At 52.7% G+C, this 6,433-nt stretch overlaps 2 protein-coding genes across 4 annotated transcripts in view; both read right to left on the bottom strand.

The window, feature by feature from the left end:
- Prkrip1 (PRKR interacting protein 1) overlaps nt 1-6,433 on the bottom strand; it is a 37,004-nt gene that overhangs the window by 5,419 nt on the left and 25,152 nt on the right. The gene's annotated exons all lie outside the window — the stretch shown is intronic.
- Orai2 (ORAI calcium release-activated calcium modulator 2) overlaps nt 1-6,433 on the bottom strand; it is a 40,372-nt gene that overhangs the window by 14,748 nt on the left and 19,191 nt on the right. The window contains exon 1 of one of the 3 annotated variants that reach the window (XM_005344592.3): nt 5,779-5,841. The exons of 1 other annotated variant lie outside the window; for it this stretch is intronic. The gene's annotated coding sequence lies outside the window, so the exon portion shown is untranslated. Of the gene's footprint in view, nt 1-2,064; nt 2,077-5,778; nt 5,842-6,433 lie in introns of those variants that run through there. One more of the 3 variants, XM_026784962.1, reaches the window with a different exon arrangement.

Here is a 6,433-nt window from a genome sequence, read left to right as displayed (position 1 = left end):
AGCCCCTCACTGGGGGATTCTAGGCAGGTGCTCTACCACTGAGCCACACCCCAGCTAGGCAGCATGAGTTAAAGTTTCTGCTCAAACTCTCCCCACTACTTCCCTCATTTGCTAGCACGTGCATCTGTGTATCATGTGCATACATGGTGCCCATGGAGGCCAGAAGAGGCCAGATGGCCAGGAGCTGCAATATGGGTGTTGAAAGTCAACTGGCTGCTCTTTACTGAACCATCTCTCCAGCCCCTTCTGCTCTTTTTTACTTTTTGTTTTAAACCTTTTATTTTGAGACAGTTTTGATAGTTACTCAGGTTGATCCTCCTGCCTCAACTTCTGTGACACATGAATTGCAGGCCTGTCCACCAGACCCAGCTACTTGCTGGATGCTTGAACACAATGTCCCTGAAGACCCAAAGCTGTTTGCAATGTGAGGGTGTGGTATTTCTCGGCAGTTACCAGCTTCTCAAATCTAATCTTAAACATGGTAAGTCACCTCCAAAACCTATAGCGACTTTCTAAATTGAGCCACACCCAGGCTGCAAGAGAAGCCTTTATTAGCAAAAGGAAAAATGAGAGTGGGTTGAGGCAGGAAGATATAAAGTTGATGGCCATGCTATGCTATGAGCTATGGTTGTGTGCACGTGTGTGGCTACAGGAGGACATCAGGTGTTGCCCTTTACTGTTTTCTACTTTGAGACAGGCTCTCATGTTCCCAGCCACCCCTGCTGCTGCCCTGCAGTCTGGGATCACAGACGGATGCGCATGTCCAGCTTTTACCCAGGCCTTGGGTATCTGAACTCAGGTCCTCTGGCTTTCGTAGTAAGTGCTCTTATTACCTGAACCATCTCTTTAGCTTCTGAACTGGACTGCATGGGAGACCCTGTATCAAAGTGACAGCGTGAGGGCCAGAGAGACAGCTGTGCAGCCTTGCCACCAACCCTGATGACGTGACACTGTGGGAGGAGAGAACAGACTCTCACAAGCTGTCCTCTGACCTCCGCACACGCACTACGGAATGCAGTGCATTTTTACACGCACACAAAGCAGACACGTGAAAGAGCTGTGTTTTACGAGGAGCCCGGCCAGGGCTACACGGTGAGGTCCTGTCTCACTGTACAAAGGGAAGGAGGGGTGGAAGAAAAGGGAGTGGGAGAGAGAGGATCCATCAACTGACATCAGCATGCTTTATTTTAAGGCAGGGTCTTTCTATGTTCCCAGCTGTCCTGAAACTCACTATATAGACCAGGCTAGCTCCAAACTCACAGGGATCCACCTGCCTCTGTCTCCCAGGTGCTGGGATTAAGGGTGTGCACCCCCACACCACACGCTTTAAGCTTTAAAGAGACACACAGATCAAAGATCTCCTGGGCTCCCTCCTAGTGGACTTTGGGTCTGGCGATGGCATGGAATGAAGCTCAGGGGTGATGTGTTAAGATGTATGACTCGGGCCAGAGATGGCGCAGTGGTTAAGAGCACATAATTGCTCTTCCTGAAGACCTGAGTCCGACCCCCAGCACCCACAACAGGCGGCTTACAACTGCCTGTAACTCCAGGGGAATCTGATCTCTGTGGGCACTTGTATTCATGTGTACACCCCCACATACACAATTAAAAAAAATAAAAATCAATCTTCACAAAAGATGTCCCCACTGTTTAACTGAGCATTGGCATCCAGTCCCTTCCATTCAGGGTAGCCTGCAGCAGCACACTCCGGGTGGATCCAGCTGGGTAATCTCTTCGGGACAAGCCCGAGGGCAAAGGCACCTTGCAGCTGGCTTGGCATCAGACAATAACTCCTGTGTTCAGAGCTCCCAGGCCCCAGGAAAAGCCTACCTAAGGCTTAGAGCACAGGCAGGTGGGCTGTGGCGCAGGCCTGTCATCCCCGCCACTGTGCCACCACTGTGGAAGCTGAGTCAGGAGGAGTGAGAACTTCAGGCCAGTGTGGGCTGCAGGGTGAGGTTGTGCGTGCGTGCGTGCGTGCATGCGTGTGTGTGTGTGCGTGCATGCATGTATGTGAGGGAGGGAGGGAGGGAAGGAGAGGGGGGCAGGAAGAGAAAGAACACACACCAGTGAGATGGCTCGGTGGGGAAAGGTGCTTGTCACCAAGCCCAGGATCAGAGTTCCATCCCTGGGGCCCTCACAGTGGAAGGAGAGAGCTGACTCCCGCCATGGTCTTCGGATCCTGACAGGGGCACTGTGGCGTACACCAAAATAAGTAAAATGCAATTTAAAAGAAAGAAAACAGTGAGACACACACACACACACACACACACACACACACACACACAGAGAGAGAGAGAGAGAGAGAGAGAGAGAACATCAGGGCACGGGGTGCTTGTGAGGATTAGCAGTGAAGGAAGAACCTCTTCATGTCACTCCCTAAGAGGACCATAAGGGAAGACAGGAGGTGGTAAGGGTCCTTTGTCTTGCCTTCCTCCTTGTTCTAAGGCAAGCTGAAGATCCTCAGCTATTATTGGCCAACCAAAGAGACCTTGCTATGTGGACCACAAGGTCTGCCATCTCTGTCCCTGAGTGCCACCACACCTGGCCTCTGGGTCTGTTTATAGGAATGACAACTTGAGGTCTATGGTCACATGTCACCACACCTGCAGCTAGCAGCACCGGGGATAATTACCTCCTCAAGGATGCTTCCTCCATGGGTTAGGTCCAATAACTGAACATGTCACAGTTTGGAAATGAGCATGAACTCCCCCCCACCACATAACACAGTCTGGAGAAAACAGTAGAGTTGTGAAAAGCAATCCTCACTCCCCAAGACCCCATGGGTACTCACACAACTGTTGTTACACATCAAAGACGAAAGAGGGCCGGAGGGCCTGAGGGCTAGCTTAGTGGTGAAGCACCTGCTGGCATCCCCCAGTGAGGGGCTAGGGTGTGGCTCAGTGGTAAAAGGACTACCTAGCTTTAGGCTGAATCCCAGCATGGTAGAAAACTGGGTGGGATGGTGGTGCACACCTGCAATCCCAGCACTGGGAAGGCGAGGCAGGGAAATTAGTAGTTCAAGGCCATCTTCTGCTATGAAGTCAAACCCAGTCTGGGCTGTAGGAGACCCTTTCTCAAAATAAAAAACAAAGCAAAACAAAACTCAAACAAACAAACATTGTGGGGAACCAAGGAAGCCTTGGTGAATGTGTAGGGAGGTGAAGTCCTGAGCGAACACATTGTATTGACAAGGGCCAAGGCCTCAGACCCATGGGAACTGGCAGAGCCTTCCTCCAGGTGAGTTCAGAGGCAACGCCTTCCTCTGGACCAAGCAGGTGTTTATAAATGATTGACCAGTGTGCAAAGCCTGGCAACTGCAGCTTCCTCCTCCAGGAGGGCTGCAGCCTGGGAGGGGCCGTGACCCCAATCCTTTGACACCTTTGGTAGGGTGCAGTGTCAGAGGACGCGGAGGTTGAGGTAGGGGACAGAGATACACGTGGCTGCACTCACAGAGACATCCTCTCCTTGTGCTGTACATAATAAACTCACTGAGGACCAGGTTGTTGTATATCAGAGTGAGCATGGCCCGCCTGATCCCAGCTTTTCTGTACCTGGATCTGTGTGTCCCCTCGTCATTCCCTTGTTGCTCCAGTCAGGTTTCCAGGACCAACCCATGCAGGATGGGGTGAAAAACCAAACAAAACCCCACAAGAGAATGAATCTCTATCTCATGCCCCAAAGGGGAGCCAGACAAGCGGGAAACACTCTTCTCCAGTTAGCTACCTGCTTCAGCGGTTGGGGGTAGGGAGGCTGAAGGGCTGTCTGTCTGTCACATGCATACCACATTAGGGCATACAGACATGGGTAGAGAGGCAATGTAGCATAGACAGACCCTTTGGACACTGGAGGTAGAAGCATATATGACTCTTGCAGAAGACCAGACTTAACTTCCCAGTACTCAAGTCAGACAGCTTACAACTGCCCCTTAAGTCTAGCTCCAGGACGTTTGGTGCCCTCTAGGGGCCTCCACAGGCACCTGCACTCATGTGCACATACCTCCCCCCCAAGACACACATATATAAGCAAAACCAAAAATAAAATCTCAAGTAAACAAAAAACAAAAGCTGGCCCTCAATCCAAGACAAGATGTTGCTCACATGGAGGGTTCTGAGAGGCAAGAAAATGAAGCCAACTTTAGGAATGCTACCCTTCTCCAGAAGGTGGGCAGGAAGACTGATTGACAGATAAGGAGACAGAAGACTCTTGGGGCCTGGGGCAGCAGCCTGGAGCTAGGTGCAGACACAAGAGTAGGGCTATTGTGGACTTTCTCCAGCAATGCTAGGACCTGGGAACATGTTGGGAGATGGTTTGTGGAGGTGCTGGAGAGCTGGCTCAGCCATCAAGAGCACTGGCTGCTCTTCCTGAGGACCCGAGTTCGAGTCCCGGCACCATCTAGCAGTTCATCACCATCTGTGACTCCAGTTCCAGGGGCTCAAAGGACGGAAAGGATTCATGACATAAAGAAGATGGCTACCCAGGGGACCACAAATGAGGAAGGCCCCCGGGGCTCCAGTCTGAGAGCGTGGCTGAGCTAGGCTATGCAGAGAGCCCCAGAGTGGTTGGGGTGGGCATAAAAAGCTGCATGCCTCTGAGTCTTGAGACAGGCCTGCAGGTCCAACAACAAGCCACCCTCCACTGTGATTAGTCCAGAGGTTCAAATCCATTTTACTTTCTTTTCCTTTTTTTTTCTTTCTGAGATAGGGTCTTATGTAGCCCAGGTTGGCCACCAATCCAAAACAACCAAGGATAGCCTTGAACTCTGGATGCTCCCAGCTCCAAGTGCTGCAATTACATGCCTGGTTTACATGGTGCTGGGGACTGGACCCAGGGCTTCCTGCATGCTAGCCAAATATTCTGCTAATTGAGCCACATCTGCAGCCCCCATCTGGTCCCCTTTCTACTGCTGGTTTTGTTCTGAGGCAGGGTCTTGCTGTGTAGCCCAGGTTGACTTGGAACTTGGGACTGTCCCGCTCCATCTCCCGAGTACTGGGTTTATAGGTATTTGCCATCAGCCCCTCCTCAAGCCTATTCCTTATACTCCTAGGACCTATCTTGGTTCAACCCCTGCCCCAGGGGGAGGAACAGAGTCTGGCCCACTACACACTCCACGCTAAGGCTGGAGGGGAGCGCTGAGACAAGATGGAGCCCCCATCTGTCAGACAGCATCAGCTCTAAGAATTGCTAGGCAAACTGAACCTTTTTTTTTTTTTTTTTTTAAATAAAGAGCAGAAGATGAGGTCTTGTAGGGGAAAAAAAAACCCATAAACCGGCGAGACTGCTAGATAAGCCGTTCTCTTGTCAGGTTTGTTTTAAGCAGTCCAGGCAGCAGATTATAGAGTCTGCTTGTTTTAACTTCCTCTAAATATCTGGGGCACGGGAAATGTCTCTTGTCACCCACGCACAAGAGAGGTGCAGCGGCCAGCCAGAATCAGCCACCTGCATTCCTGTCCCTTACTTTAGGGAATTCCCTGCAACTGCAGGACCTGGGAATCAGCTGGCAGCCCCAAGCTCTGAGTCCTCTGACATGGCACCCTACGAAGGGTATCAAGGGATTGGGGTCACGGGGCCACCACTCTGCCCTTCGGTCATTCTGTCCCTTTCTCTCCATCCCATGCCTGCCCACGAAGAAGCTCCGTCTCCTCTCCCGTTCAGTGTCCCTAATCCAATTCCTCTCGGGGCCCCTTAGCTGGGAGGGAACCTACTCTTGTCCTCTTCAGACCCTTCCGAGACAGAGACAAAAGAAGGATGAACGTTCCCACCCTCACCCCAAACACTCACCCTGGCTCCCCAGCCCTCAGTACTTGGCTCCAGCTCCCAGCTCCCGCTTGTGGCTGTCGTCTGGCCGGCTGGCTCTGTGGCCAGGCCAGGGCGGAGGATTGGCCCCCTCCCTCTTTCCGCACGCAGCCGCTGCCTAGGCAACGTTGCGCTGCCGCCGTCATGTGACCCATCCGTGGGTCCCGCCGCGGACCATGTGACCTGAAGAGCTGGGTGGGGACCTACCCCTCGTCCAAGATCTATGGGGTCCTCGCCCCAGCAAAGTGCAATCATCCCCGTGGGAGCCAGGTGGGTGGATCTGAGCGCGGGAGAGCGCCGCTCCTAGCAGAGTATCACTAGGGGATGCCCAGCATCTGTCGTTGGCAGCATGGAGAGGTGGGGACAGGGCGAGAGCATAGCAGAGTGGGAAGAGGGGTGCAACGAAGGCTCAGCTCGGCGACATCCTGGTTTATCCAGGTTGTGCAGTGACACCATGCACAGAGAGCTACTGTGGTCACCCGTGTGTCTCTGGGTTCCAGCAAGACCGTGAGAACCATACAGTGTCCCTGGAAGGCACATGCACTATTCTAAGCTCAGGCACTGTGTGGATGGTAGAGAAGGGTCGTTTGGACGCTGCGGTAGGGCACGCCCTTCCACGCCCTGCTGCAGCTCCCCTCCC

The sequence above is a fragment of the Microtus ochrogaster genome, chromosome 2 (assembly GCF_000317375.1).
Source record: "Microtus ochrogaster isolate Prairie Vole_2 chromosome 2, MicOch1.0, whole genome shotgun sequence".
In the NCBI taxonomy this organism is placed as follows: domain Eukaryota; kingdom Metazoa; phylum Chordata; class Mammalia; order Rodentia; family Cricetidae; genus Microtus; species Microtus ochrogaster.
This window is presented reverse-complemented; position numbering and strand designations above follow the sequence as displayed.